The sequence below is a fragment of the Leiobunum rupestre genome, chromosome 4 (genome assembly GCF_980474605.1).
Source record: "Leiobunum rupestre chromosome 4, qqLeiRupe1.1.hap1, whole genome shotgun sequence".
NCBI classification, from domain to species: Eukaryota; Metazoa; Arthropoda; class Arachnida; order Opiliones; family Sclerosomatidae; genus Leiobunum; species Leiobunum rupestre.
Window position 1 is genome coordinate 43,446,218 of NC_143387.1, and position 12,076 is coordinate 43,458,293.

At 35.1% G+C, this 12,076-nt stretch overlaps 1 long non-coding RNA gene across 1 annotated transcript in view; it reads right to left on the reverse strand.

The window, feature by feature from the left end:
- Nucleotides 1–12,076, reverse strand: part of LOC149947906 (uncharacterized) — a 40,038-nt gene that overhangs the window by 16,461 nt on the left and 11,501 nt on the right. The window lies entirely within an intron of this gene.

Sequence of the window (12,076 nt, forward strand, 5' to 3'; positions counted from 1 at the left end):
GCTAGCCAACCGCAAAAACCGGTTTCGTACGTGACTGTAAAAAAAGTAACCAGAAGACCTTCAAAAAAGTCGCAGTCTTTGAAGCGAAATTATACAACAATTATTTCTCTAGGCCTATATAGAGGTAGAATTTGACTCTGATATATTAGTAAACCTTCGAGAATTCGTTTCGAGAATGCTGAGTGATTTAAAATTTAAATAAATAGTGGTGTGTCTTAGTAAGCCTTATTAACCATTTTTTCCTGTCTGATATTGAATAAAACAAATAATTGGAAAATTGGTAAATTTTCGTGATAAGGAAATCCAGGTATTCACGTTAAAATCAATTAAAAAATACCTTTTTAATTTCGCACAAACATCTCAGTTTCATTTTGATTCAATTTTCAAAGACATTGAATAATTTTTGAGGGGTGGTTTTGAGCAAACCAACAATTTCAGACCATTTTGAACAAACTTTCCAGTGTTGATTAATTTTTGAAGGACTTCGGCATTCAAAATTTTTTGATCTGAAATTCGATATGTACAATTTTTGTTACGTACCTATATAGTATCACTTAGTTCAGACCTTACTTTCCTTAATTTTTACCACTTTTTTACAGATCCAACTTTTGGACACTATTTGGTATACCTTAAATTTTACCACTTATTGGAACACCTAACTTTTGGTAACTTTTTGATATGCCTTAATTGTCAGCACATTTTGATGGGGTAGGTACATTAGTTCGAATTTCAATCGTCCGAACGGTGGAACATATCTTCGAATTTCATTCGTTCGAATAACAAATGTTTCAATTGTTCGAATTGGACAACTTGTTTGTTTCATTCGTCCGAATCGGTAGCATCACTTGTCCGAATTCTGTCACTAAATTAGTATTTCTTATTGCTGTTTTTTTTATACCGAATTTTTTTTTAGTGCAAGAACTAAATTTTTTTCCTTTGGCCGATATAGTAAGTCGGAATTTCATTGAATGTTGTGGATATTCTAGGTTAGGTTAGGTTAGGTTAGGTTAGGTTATGTTCACGTTAATGTTACTATTTTCTTGTATTAACAATATTTAAAAAAAACAACCAATTCCTAATGTTAAAAAAAACGGACAAACGATTATTCGAACAAATTAAATTCGCCAGTAAAGTTAACATAAATTGGACGACTAAATCACTAACAAAAGATGTGATAAATTTTTCGGGCAAATGAAATACGTTTTCGGACATACGATCCTGTTTTCCGGCATTCGGACATTTGCACCACCGTTCGGACGAATGAAATTCGAACAAATGTACCCAAATCATTTTGATAGACCTTATTTTGGGCACTTTTTGATAAACCTTAATTTTTACCATCTATTGATAGACCTTACTTTTGGGCACTTTTTGATATAGGTTAAAATTTAAAACTTTTAGACCGACCTTACTTTTGGGCACATTTTAATATATGTTAAATTTTAAGACTTTTTGATAGACCTTACTTTTGTTTACTTTTTGATATGCCTTAATTTTTACCACATTTTGATAGACGTAATTTGGGCCACTTTTTGATACACATAACTTTGGTCCACTTTTTGTGATAGGTTAAAATTTAGCACATTTGGACAGACCTTACTTTTGGCCACTTCCTGATATACCTTAATTTTTAATACATTTTGAAAAACGCTATTTTGACCACTTTTTGATGTATCTCAAATGTTATCACTTTTTGATATATCTCAAATGTTATAACTTTTTGATATATCTCAAATGTTATAACATTTTGATATATCTCAAATGTTATAACTTTTTGATATATGTCAAATGTTATAACTTTTTGATATGTCAAAAAGTGGTAACACTTAAGATATATCAAATGGTGGTAACACTTAAGATATATCAAATGGTGGTAACACTTAAGATATATCAAATGGTGGTAACATTTAAGATATTTAAAAGAGTAGTAACATTTAAGATGTATCAAAAAGTGATAACATTTGAGATGTATCAAAAAGTGATAACATTTGAGATGTATCAAAAAGTGGTAACATTTAAGATGTATCTTAAATTGGTTTCCACTTTTTAAAAGGCCTTAAATTTTTTCACTTTTTGATACACCTATTACTTTTTACCACCTTATGATTCACCCGAGGGCCTGATCACTTAAAGTTGGCCTGTTCACCGATTAGGCAGAGTGGTCCGCCCCATCGGATTCACCTATGACTTTTGACCACGACATCTATTAACTTTCACCAATTTGTCATGTACTTTAATTTTCACGAACTGCAGGGTTGAAGTACTATAGTGTTTAATTTGAACATTAGCAAAAAAGGTTTGTCGTGTTTGAAAAGTCTCTTGAAAGCCTAGCTATGGAGGTTGGCCGAACTTCATCTTTGGGGTTTACAACATGCCACCACGAAACGCATCGGCAGAAGCTTAACGTCTTTGCTATTCAAAGCTAACACGAGAGCTCGCGAGAGGGGGTACAAATCGTAACCGTCACCGGTCCCCCCCCCCCTACCTTGTTTATTATTCGTACCGAACTGTCGAATTGCCAAACTGTCACGGCATGTTTTTCCGCCTTTTTCGGCAGTCAATTTTCCCCCAAAACCGAAATACAAGTTTATCTGGACCAGACAAGGGTCCTTAGGCTAATATAGCGCTCTGATTTCTCGACTTTCGGGAACGCGTATCCCGAGAAATTTACATACTGTAGGAAATTTAAAAACAATTTCGCGTAGTGTATTTTATTATCGATTACGCGGCGAGAGAACAAAAGGTGGTTCCGTAAAGTGTTCCGAGGTGGAAAATTCCAGGTGGACAATAGTGTGGAAAGTAGTGGAAAATTCGACCCAGACAAAAGTGCATTTAGTAGCCAATCTGTCCAAAAGTGGCCAATAAATATTTTAAATTATAAAATAATAATAAAAAAATATTTTAAGACAGAAATTTCAAATTTGGGCTATATACTTAAGGCAAATATGTATGCATAGAAATGGTCGGATTCCGATTAACATTAGAATTTAATAACTATAACATTGTAAGTTCAGTGTAAACTAAAACATTTTTACAATAAACTTCTTAAAAATTCAATTCCAATTACTTTTTTAAGCTTTGAAATGCAATTTTTCTTTGTTAGACACTGTTTGCCAATTTTCAACTATTTGCCACTGGCCTGGACTTCTCTCTAAAAAGGTGGCTTTTTAGGAACACTGGTTCCGTAGTAGTACATCCCGTAACGAATGATAATTTTCGGCGTAAGTCTGCGGAACTTTCCCCCACACGGCTGTAACGTGATGATTGTTGAAGGCGATTTCCATAAGAACCAAAAAAGCGAAACTTCATTACGGCGTCGAGACAGAGCTCGCCATTCGAATTTGAAATTGTAATGGGCGCGTCTCGTTCTTCTTTTTGTAGGCCTGCCACTTTTCCTACTTCCAATTTCTTTGATATCAAAGAGAGAGAGAGAGAGAGAGAGAGAGAGAGAGAGAGAGAGAGAGAATGTTAATAGTGTCGACGTTCGGCTCGAGGTCATTATTGGGGACGACAGTAGCAAATCGTGGTTAGGCTTGGTTCTTACGAAAAAGCTTGTAGAAGGATGGGCAAGGGGAGGGCCTCAACAGTTCGCTTCAGTAGCAAAATGAATATCCATAACTAGTCCCCGGGAAATTTCCCAAAATGCTTGTATAAATTACGCTTTTTTTTCTACGAAAATCTTTCGCTTCTAAACAGCCCGATTCGCCCAAAAGTATACGATTGTAACAAATTTCAAAGTCACTGTTTTTATACTAATTCGATACGGAAGGTGCTAATGTCTTACCCTATTCTCCTTTAAATACAGAAAAATATATATTAATCATCGTTTTTAGGATAACGGTTTGAAAGGGAGGTTTTAATGATGTCGTCTTTTGAGTTACGCAACGTCTGTTGATTTTAATTTCATTTTATCGTTTGACTGACTATTTTTACGTTTTATTAGTAATTATAGCTTGACAAAACATTGGCGAATTAAATATTGGATAAAGTTCTTCGGACTTTTAAAAGAGATCAAATAATTGAACTATTACTATTCAAAGAATTTTAGAACTTATTTTATGTTTCCTCCGGTCCCATTAAATATTGAAATCAAAGTTGGTTCCCTAAAAAATGAAAAATTTCATCTAAAGGATATACTCTAAAGGTGTAATGGCAGAAAATTTTATCTCGTTCCTTAGAGTGTGATTACTATACTAGGAAGAGGTTTACGTAACATTCGCTCGGGTAAACTTTGCGCGTCTGGATTTCAAAAGTACAAATGATAAAGCCGGATCTCGATAAAGTTTCCCATAATTAGCCTTTCCAGAAGAAACGACTTATCACGAAGTCCAATTACCCCGGCGCCAAATTTGCGCGTTTAGAGAATTGACGCGCGGAGAAATAACGTATCCGTAACTATCGGAACTCGAGAAGTTACGTACGTGGTCACGGTAATACGGGAATAATTGGTTTGGCAATTCCTTCTATTGGCTACGACAGTGTCTCTCGACGAAGCCTGGCCCAGCGCGTTTTATCAGGCTCGCTTCATCTTTCTCTCGAAAGCGAGCGCAATTAAGGGGGACGTTATAATATCGCCTATTACTTGATATTTTTGTCGGGATATCATAGGTCGGGCGGGTATGGCGCAGATGCCGGTGGCTGGCCGCGTCTGACAAGCGTCCACATTGTGGCTCGGGGCCCGTCTCTCCGTCAAAAGCCTATCTTTATCGCGTCTGCCGATCCCGCGTCGATGCTTCGAAACGCCTTCGGAGGGTATACATGACCGCCGGCTCTACGCCGAATTCTCATTTCAGATCGGACAAAAAACCAGAATCACCTCGATAAAAACCGCGATCATTTCTTCATTGACTGTTTCTTTGAAATTTCAAATTGTTTTAGATCTTAATTAATCCCTCTCCTGTAATCTAATATTTGCCCTCCACGTATTCAGTCTCAATTCATTTAGAAGGGGGAATGCATTTACTAAAGTGGGGGGTGGTGAATTATTAATATAAGAATAAGTCTTTTTAGTTTAAATAGAGCCACATAACGGCCAGGCTGAACATTCATCGCTTTTGAAATGGCAAATAGTCTACTTAGCAGATGGAAATCCGTCACTTGGTTACTCTAAGTAAATTAAAAAAGGCTTATTTGGTCAAAAATTAAATTTCGTTTTTGAAAATGCAAAATTTCCTGGTTTAAGACCCTGGATTGTTTAAATACCTAAATCTCCTGGTTTAAAACCCTCAATATTGTTTAAATATCCCATTATCCTGATATAAAACCTTTCATTGTTAAATATCCCATTCTCCTGATTTAAAACCTTTCATTATTAAATATCCCTATCTCCTGGTCTAAAACCTTTCATTGTTAAATATCCCATTCTCCTGGTCTAAAACCTTTCATTGTTAAATATCCCATTCTCCTGATTTAAAACCTTTCAGTGTTAAATATCCCATTCTCCTGGTCTAAAACCTTTCATTGTTAAATATCCCATTCTATTGGTCTAAAACCTTTCAATGTTAAATATCCCATTATCCTGGTCTAAAACCTTTCATTGTTAAATATCCCATTATCCTGGTCTAAAACATTTCATTGTTAAATATCCCATTATCCTGGTCTAAAACCCTTAAATGTCTACATATCCCATTCTCCTGGTCTAAAACCCTTAAATGTCTACATATCCCATTCTCCTGGTCTAAAACCCTTAAATGTCTACATATCCCATTCTCCTGGTTTAAAACCCTTAAATGTCTACATATCCCATTCTCCTGATCTAACACCCTTCATTGTTAAATATCCCATAAACTCTTAAATGTCTACATATCCCATAATCCTGGTTTAAAACCCTACATTGTTAAATGTCCCATTCTCCGTATCTAGCACCCTTCATTGTTAAATATCCCACTATCCTGATCTAACACCATTCATTGTTAAATATCCCATTCTCCTGATCTAACACCCTTAAATGTCTACATATACCATTCTCCTGGTCTAAAACCTTAAATGTCTACATATCCCATTTTCCTGATCTATCACCCTTCATTGTTAAATATTCCATAAACCCTTAAATATCTACATATCGCATTTTCCTGGTCTAACACCCTTCAATGTTAAATATCCCATTCTCCTGATCTATCACCCTTCATTGTTAAATATCCCATTCTTCAGGTCTAAAACTATTAATTGTTTAAATACCCCAATATCCTGGTCTAAAACTATAGACTGTTTAAAACCCGGTAAAACCGAGGTACCGATATTCCAGGAAACCATCCCCCGACACACCATGGTCGTTGGTTCAACCGTTTAAAGAATATTCATTGCCCCACACGGTCCAACTTCGTGACAAATTCAATTTCAGTGTCGAGCTAGTAAACTAAGTTCTAGGTACACGGATGGCGACATCTTGTTATAGTCGTAAAAAGAAGAACCATTAATTAAGACGACTGGCAATATCTTAGACGAGGCATTAATTGTCCCCCGGCCGAAAGACGCCGTTGGAGCGAGATGCTCAAAACCAGAAGCTGGAGATTTGAAAGGGGAGAAAACGGCTAAGGCACTCGAGCGCGCCTCGTCAACACTCTGACGTCAAGTCATTCCTATCATATCGTCAACGCTCAAAATTGGGAGGGGGGACGGTCGGACATAGCTCTTTTACGCTGTAATATTCGCTAGCTGGTATCTTCGCCATTGCCATCTGCTTTTCGGAAATAACGCGCTCGAGCATCGTATATACGCGCGTGTTGTAACCGCGAATGATGACGAGGGGACACTGTGCCCCAAAATACAAGGGAAGGGGGGCGATGATAAGTTAGTGGCCTCTCTCTCTCTCTCTCTCTCTCTCTCTCTCTGGATTTTTATCTTTCGTTCGCGATCGCTAATTTCTGTCCGGCCAGTGTTTCTACAAAAGCACGGATCCGTGCATTCGGGGAAAGCGAACGGCGACGAAAATCAACCAATCGGAAAGGCTCTCGCGTCTAGTCGCGAGGACTAACTGGCGCCATACTTACCTTCCACCCCGGATCTTTTTTTTATTCGCGTTGCCCCCCCCCCGTTCCTGCCCCCGTGTCTCGCGTACCTGTTTAGGTTACATTTTATTATATATTTTTTTCCTTCCATTTCGTGGAAATTGTCATATGGCTTCGAAATGCGCATGCCGACGATTTTCTTTAAAGGGCATTTTCTTCATAAGTACATTTGTTACGTAATGTTGCGTTCTTGCCGCGATTATAAAGTAATGACGAAATACTTCATTTAACAACGCGTATTATCAGAAGTATATAACGAGGATAGTATCCATTTGCCATTTACGTGTACCTTCGAAGGCTTCCGCTGATGTTTCGGTATAAGATTTGGGGAAAAAATAGTACTTGGGAAACCATTATTATAATGACTTTCTAAAACTATTACAGCTGTAATATTTACATTTTAAATGCTAACGTAAGCGGTAAATTTTTAGCTTAGGAATGTTTTATTTTAGTGGCCTAGATTTATATTTTGAATATTTTTTCACGCTCAAAAGTTTATCTTACAAGTTTTAAACGCTTATAGATTTATCTTTTAAATTTATATTGCCTCTATAGTTTGATAAAAATCAAAATAAATCCAATACTTGATCATTTAATCTACACGCGTTTAAGTCGTAGCTTTTAAAGAAGTTGAAATTATTAATCATTGGTTGTTTTAATTCATATCTTATTTTGGTACATACTTTTTAAGCGTATTTTGGTAAATTCAATTTTTCAAAAAGAGGTTTGTAGACTTAGTTGACTTTCGCTCTCAGGTATCATACGGTGACTTCACACCATTCAAGGTGTCTGGTGGCGCCTCACCAACCGGGACCACTGCCCCTTTACCCACCCAGTCTTTCCTTGAAAGGACCCATTGGGGCCCCTAGGCTAAGCGCTTCTAAAGTACACTCGCATTACAAAATATTTCCACTTTCAAATTGGTGAATGATCTGTAATTAAGGCTTACTTATCAAATTAACATCTCGAAATTAAATGACGATTTATTAAAAAAACAAATTGCTATTTTAAGCGACCAAAGTGGTAAATTAAAACAATCGATTAATATATATTAAATTGTTATATTAATAGTTTCGGTGCAACCAGCTAAGTAAAACAAATTAATTAAGCCATACGGATCATCAGAATGTAGATCCATATCTCCATCCCCGAAAATACTCGTTAGAAAAATCTTCTCCCGAATGCACAAATATGAAAGTAAATTAGAGATAATTAGAGTAATTTTACAAAGACCAATACGAGTGAAAATATTGTTGTCCGTTTGCTGTCATGGTTAGAGATCGGGGAAACGATTATATTAACCGCCAAAATTTCAATTAATAATAAAAAAATCGATATGGATATTATTCGCGACTATTATACGATTTAATATGCAACAAATAAGTTTTTAGTCGGATAATTTTCGAATATGGATATAAAAGAAATGAACGGAAAATTTAATATCCGAACGCCGAGCCCTAGTCATGGTGTGTTGGAAAGTGCACCGAATTGACAACTGAATGCGCGGGTTTGAATCTCATCAATAGCTAAATAAAGGTTTGTGTTTAAAAATTAGTTTAAAAATTATATTTAATTAATAATAACTTTTTTGATGTTTCAGGAATTTAAGAAACGTTCTGGAATGAACTTAAGTGATTCATTGATTCTTTCATAATAATTTTAGGTTGGATTAGCTTAGGTTAAGTTACTTTAGATTAGGTTAAATTATTTTTGGCTAATTTAAGATATTTTAAGATAGGTTAAAAGTCTAGTTACAGATATTAGTTATTTTAAGTTGGGCTAGGTTATTTTAGGTTAGGTTAAAGTCATATTTAGGTGAGGTGATTTGAAGTTATTCTAGGTTATGATAAGTCTAAGGACAGTGTGGTTGCTGCAGTCTATATGCTGATTGTAATCAATGAATTTAAAGGAAAAACTTCGTTAAATTTGCATGTATAATTTTTAATATACCTAGTGGAACTAGGGGTTTGACCAGCGGTTCGAAACATGTCAGACCCCTAGTTAAAAATTATATATCCAAATTTAACGAAGTTTTTTCCTTTAAATTCATAAATTATGATAAGTCGCAAAATCTCTTTTTTATGTTTAAATTTATTTATTTTTATGAATACTAATATTTTTTAAACATTTCATTCTTCTTTGTTAAAAATGAAAGACGTGATGGTAACAGTGCTATTTTCTCTATTCTTCGTTTATTTTTGTACTGTAGAGGATATTTGGTTGGTATAAAAGATATCAATGGAATTTTAGTTTGGGGGAAATTACGTCGTACACCCTCTAGACCATGTGCGTTTTGAAATAAACCGTTCTTTTTGCGTTGTTCAAAATAATATAAATTTATCAATTGTTGTAAAAATACAAATTGAAATCAACCGCTCACACTTTTCACATAGCGCTACCTTTTAGTCGATCACACTTTCCTAAAAGCGTGAACTGCTCAGGTCATCCTGTCCGATGGAAGTTTATCTAAAGCCAATTGCTGGGCTCTAAACGCAGAATATTCCCTAGTAGCACCAAAAGCGGGTAAGAAGTCATACGAAAAGGCCTAGGTTTTATTCTGCCTGTCCCCCTTTAAATTAGGCCAACATGTTCAGCGTTTGGCCTACCACCTGGGTATTTGTGCTCCACTAAATTAATTTAAAGGGGGACAGGCAGAAAAAACCTAGGCCTTTAACTAGGGTGGTTAATAATAATAATAATAATAATTAGCTAGGCTAATACCCAAGGCACCACCTTAGGCCCAAGTCATCAAGCGACTTTTGAAGCCATAAATTCAGCAAGCCCTGCAGGCCACGCGAGCCAACCGCTCCCTACACTAACTATTACTTTAACCTCTGCTTTATCAATTTAAGAAATGTTATTTTTTGTTTAGACGACTCTAAATTCAAATGCAGCCAATAGTAAGTCAGAAACAATATTACGTTATGAAGATAGAGTTTGGCCGGGAATGTGGTGTCCTCCTGTAGTCCCATAAGTCTGAAAGGTAAAGTACCTCTTCAGGATGACCACGTAGCCCATTCTTCCGCCAGGGGTGACATGTCCCTACCCTTTGGGATTCCCCCTTTGGTGTGGCCGCAAGGCATGTCTAGCAGCTAAGATGAGAGGGAAGCCGGCACAAAGGACCCGGATTTGAACGAAAAAGTATAGCTATCTCCATTAGTAAAGGCTCTTTTGGGGCCCTGAACTTATATTTTACTGGGGCCCGGGCCCGCTTTCACTGAAGAAGAGTGTGTGTGTGAATTTGTTAAAATGTATGAGATAATTCTTAGTAGAAATTTTATCACAAGATTTTTCACAATTCGAACTCGCAACAATTCGAACTCGCTAAGCTATTTGAAGCTAAAGAATGGAGTTCTGAACAGGCCTGATACTCACTTACACAGTAGAATTTAGTGAGTTTAGTGACTAAAAATTTAAAAAAAGTGACCGAAAAGTGACTAAATAGTGACTGAAAATCTACCAAAAATGGTAAAAAAATACTGTTTTATTGCCCTTTTTTAATAGTTACACAACCAAAATAGTAATAACTATATATATATAACCATAGAAAGTTATATCACTTAGGCTAATTCCACTTCTACAAAGTTTTTATCACTAAGAGCTTTTTTCAACCGCTTATATGTTAATTTAGAATAAAAATTAAAAGCGAACGGAGTTTCATTATGTTTTATTATTTGTAAAAAAAAGGTAGCAAGACAGTTTTCTAACGTTCAATGCTAAGGAAATCTAAAAAGTCGAAAAAAGTGATAAATAGTAACTTATTTTGGGAAAAGTGACTTTTAGTGACAGATATTAAAAAAAGTGATTTTCAGTAGGTAGATTTTAAGTGAGAAAAGTGACTCAGTATCAGGCCTGAGTTCATCAACTGCCGTTTCGTGGTTTAAAGCGAACTGGATTAGCATTCGAAGCTAAATTTTCGAAACTAATTTTACAATAAAAATCAACCCTTTATCATGGGGCGCTAAAGAACGTTAAAATTTAAGATAAATATAAAAATAAAGACGCCATACGCTCTAATTTCTTTATCAGTGACCTGTAAATTTGACCCACAAACCAACAGGAGAACACGAAACCAGTCGGTCGCCACCCTCGCTCATTTACATATTATTTATTTTTAACAATGGCTTTGGCTTACTCCTACTGTAAGTTACATCATTAATTTGAATTTGTATTATGGTTTTCAACAATTGAAGCTAAGGCTTAATTTAACCCTCTTTCATAACCTAGACACGTAAGGAACAACCAAACATTTTTTAGCTCATTATGAGCACCGTTAAAAAAGTGTGTAATTGTATTTCTGTACATTAAAGGTGTTTTAAAAGCGGTAAATTATGGTTTTCTAAAGTAAAAAATGTAATCGAATATATTCTTTAATTTACAGCTTTTAAAACAAAATTTATAAAACTAAATATAATTAAGCGTATTTTATAATACAAAAATTCAATATTTATATAATTAACTTTAAAAATACGTATTATTTGTCAGATTTAAAGTGAGTGTAAATTAACAAAAGGTTACACACAATTGCTTTGATAGCTATACTTTACATTTTAAATCCTCAAATGCTTTTAAAAATACCTTGTTTTGACTTTTCACTAGCTTTTATAAGGATTGATTTTTATAGCAAATAAAAGTAAAAGTGAAGAGAACCACATTGTGAAAAAATAAATGAAAAGATACTTAAAACGGTTTTAAGTCTCTTTTCATTTAAATAAAAGTAAAATAAGAGTAACAGATACTTTTCACAGCATTCGGTCAAATCGGTAAATAACACTTTACGTTTCCAGCCTCAGTTAAAGGCTTTTGTATTAATTTTTATCCACTTTTGGTAGCACGAGCATCTATATTTTTGTGACGGAAAAGTGAAGAGGTGGTTGAGAGGGATGTTGGCTAAGTGTCTTTTGTCAATTTGTGATTAATACGTTTTAAACAGCCGTTTTATTTAATTAATTAAAAGAAAAACATACGGTTTTTCAAGTTAAAAATATTATTTCAGAAAATTCCCTGATTATCCCAAAGCCTTTTAATTGGCCTAGGTTAATTGAGTTGATTGATTTTATTCGATGTTT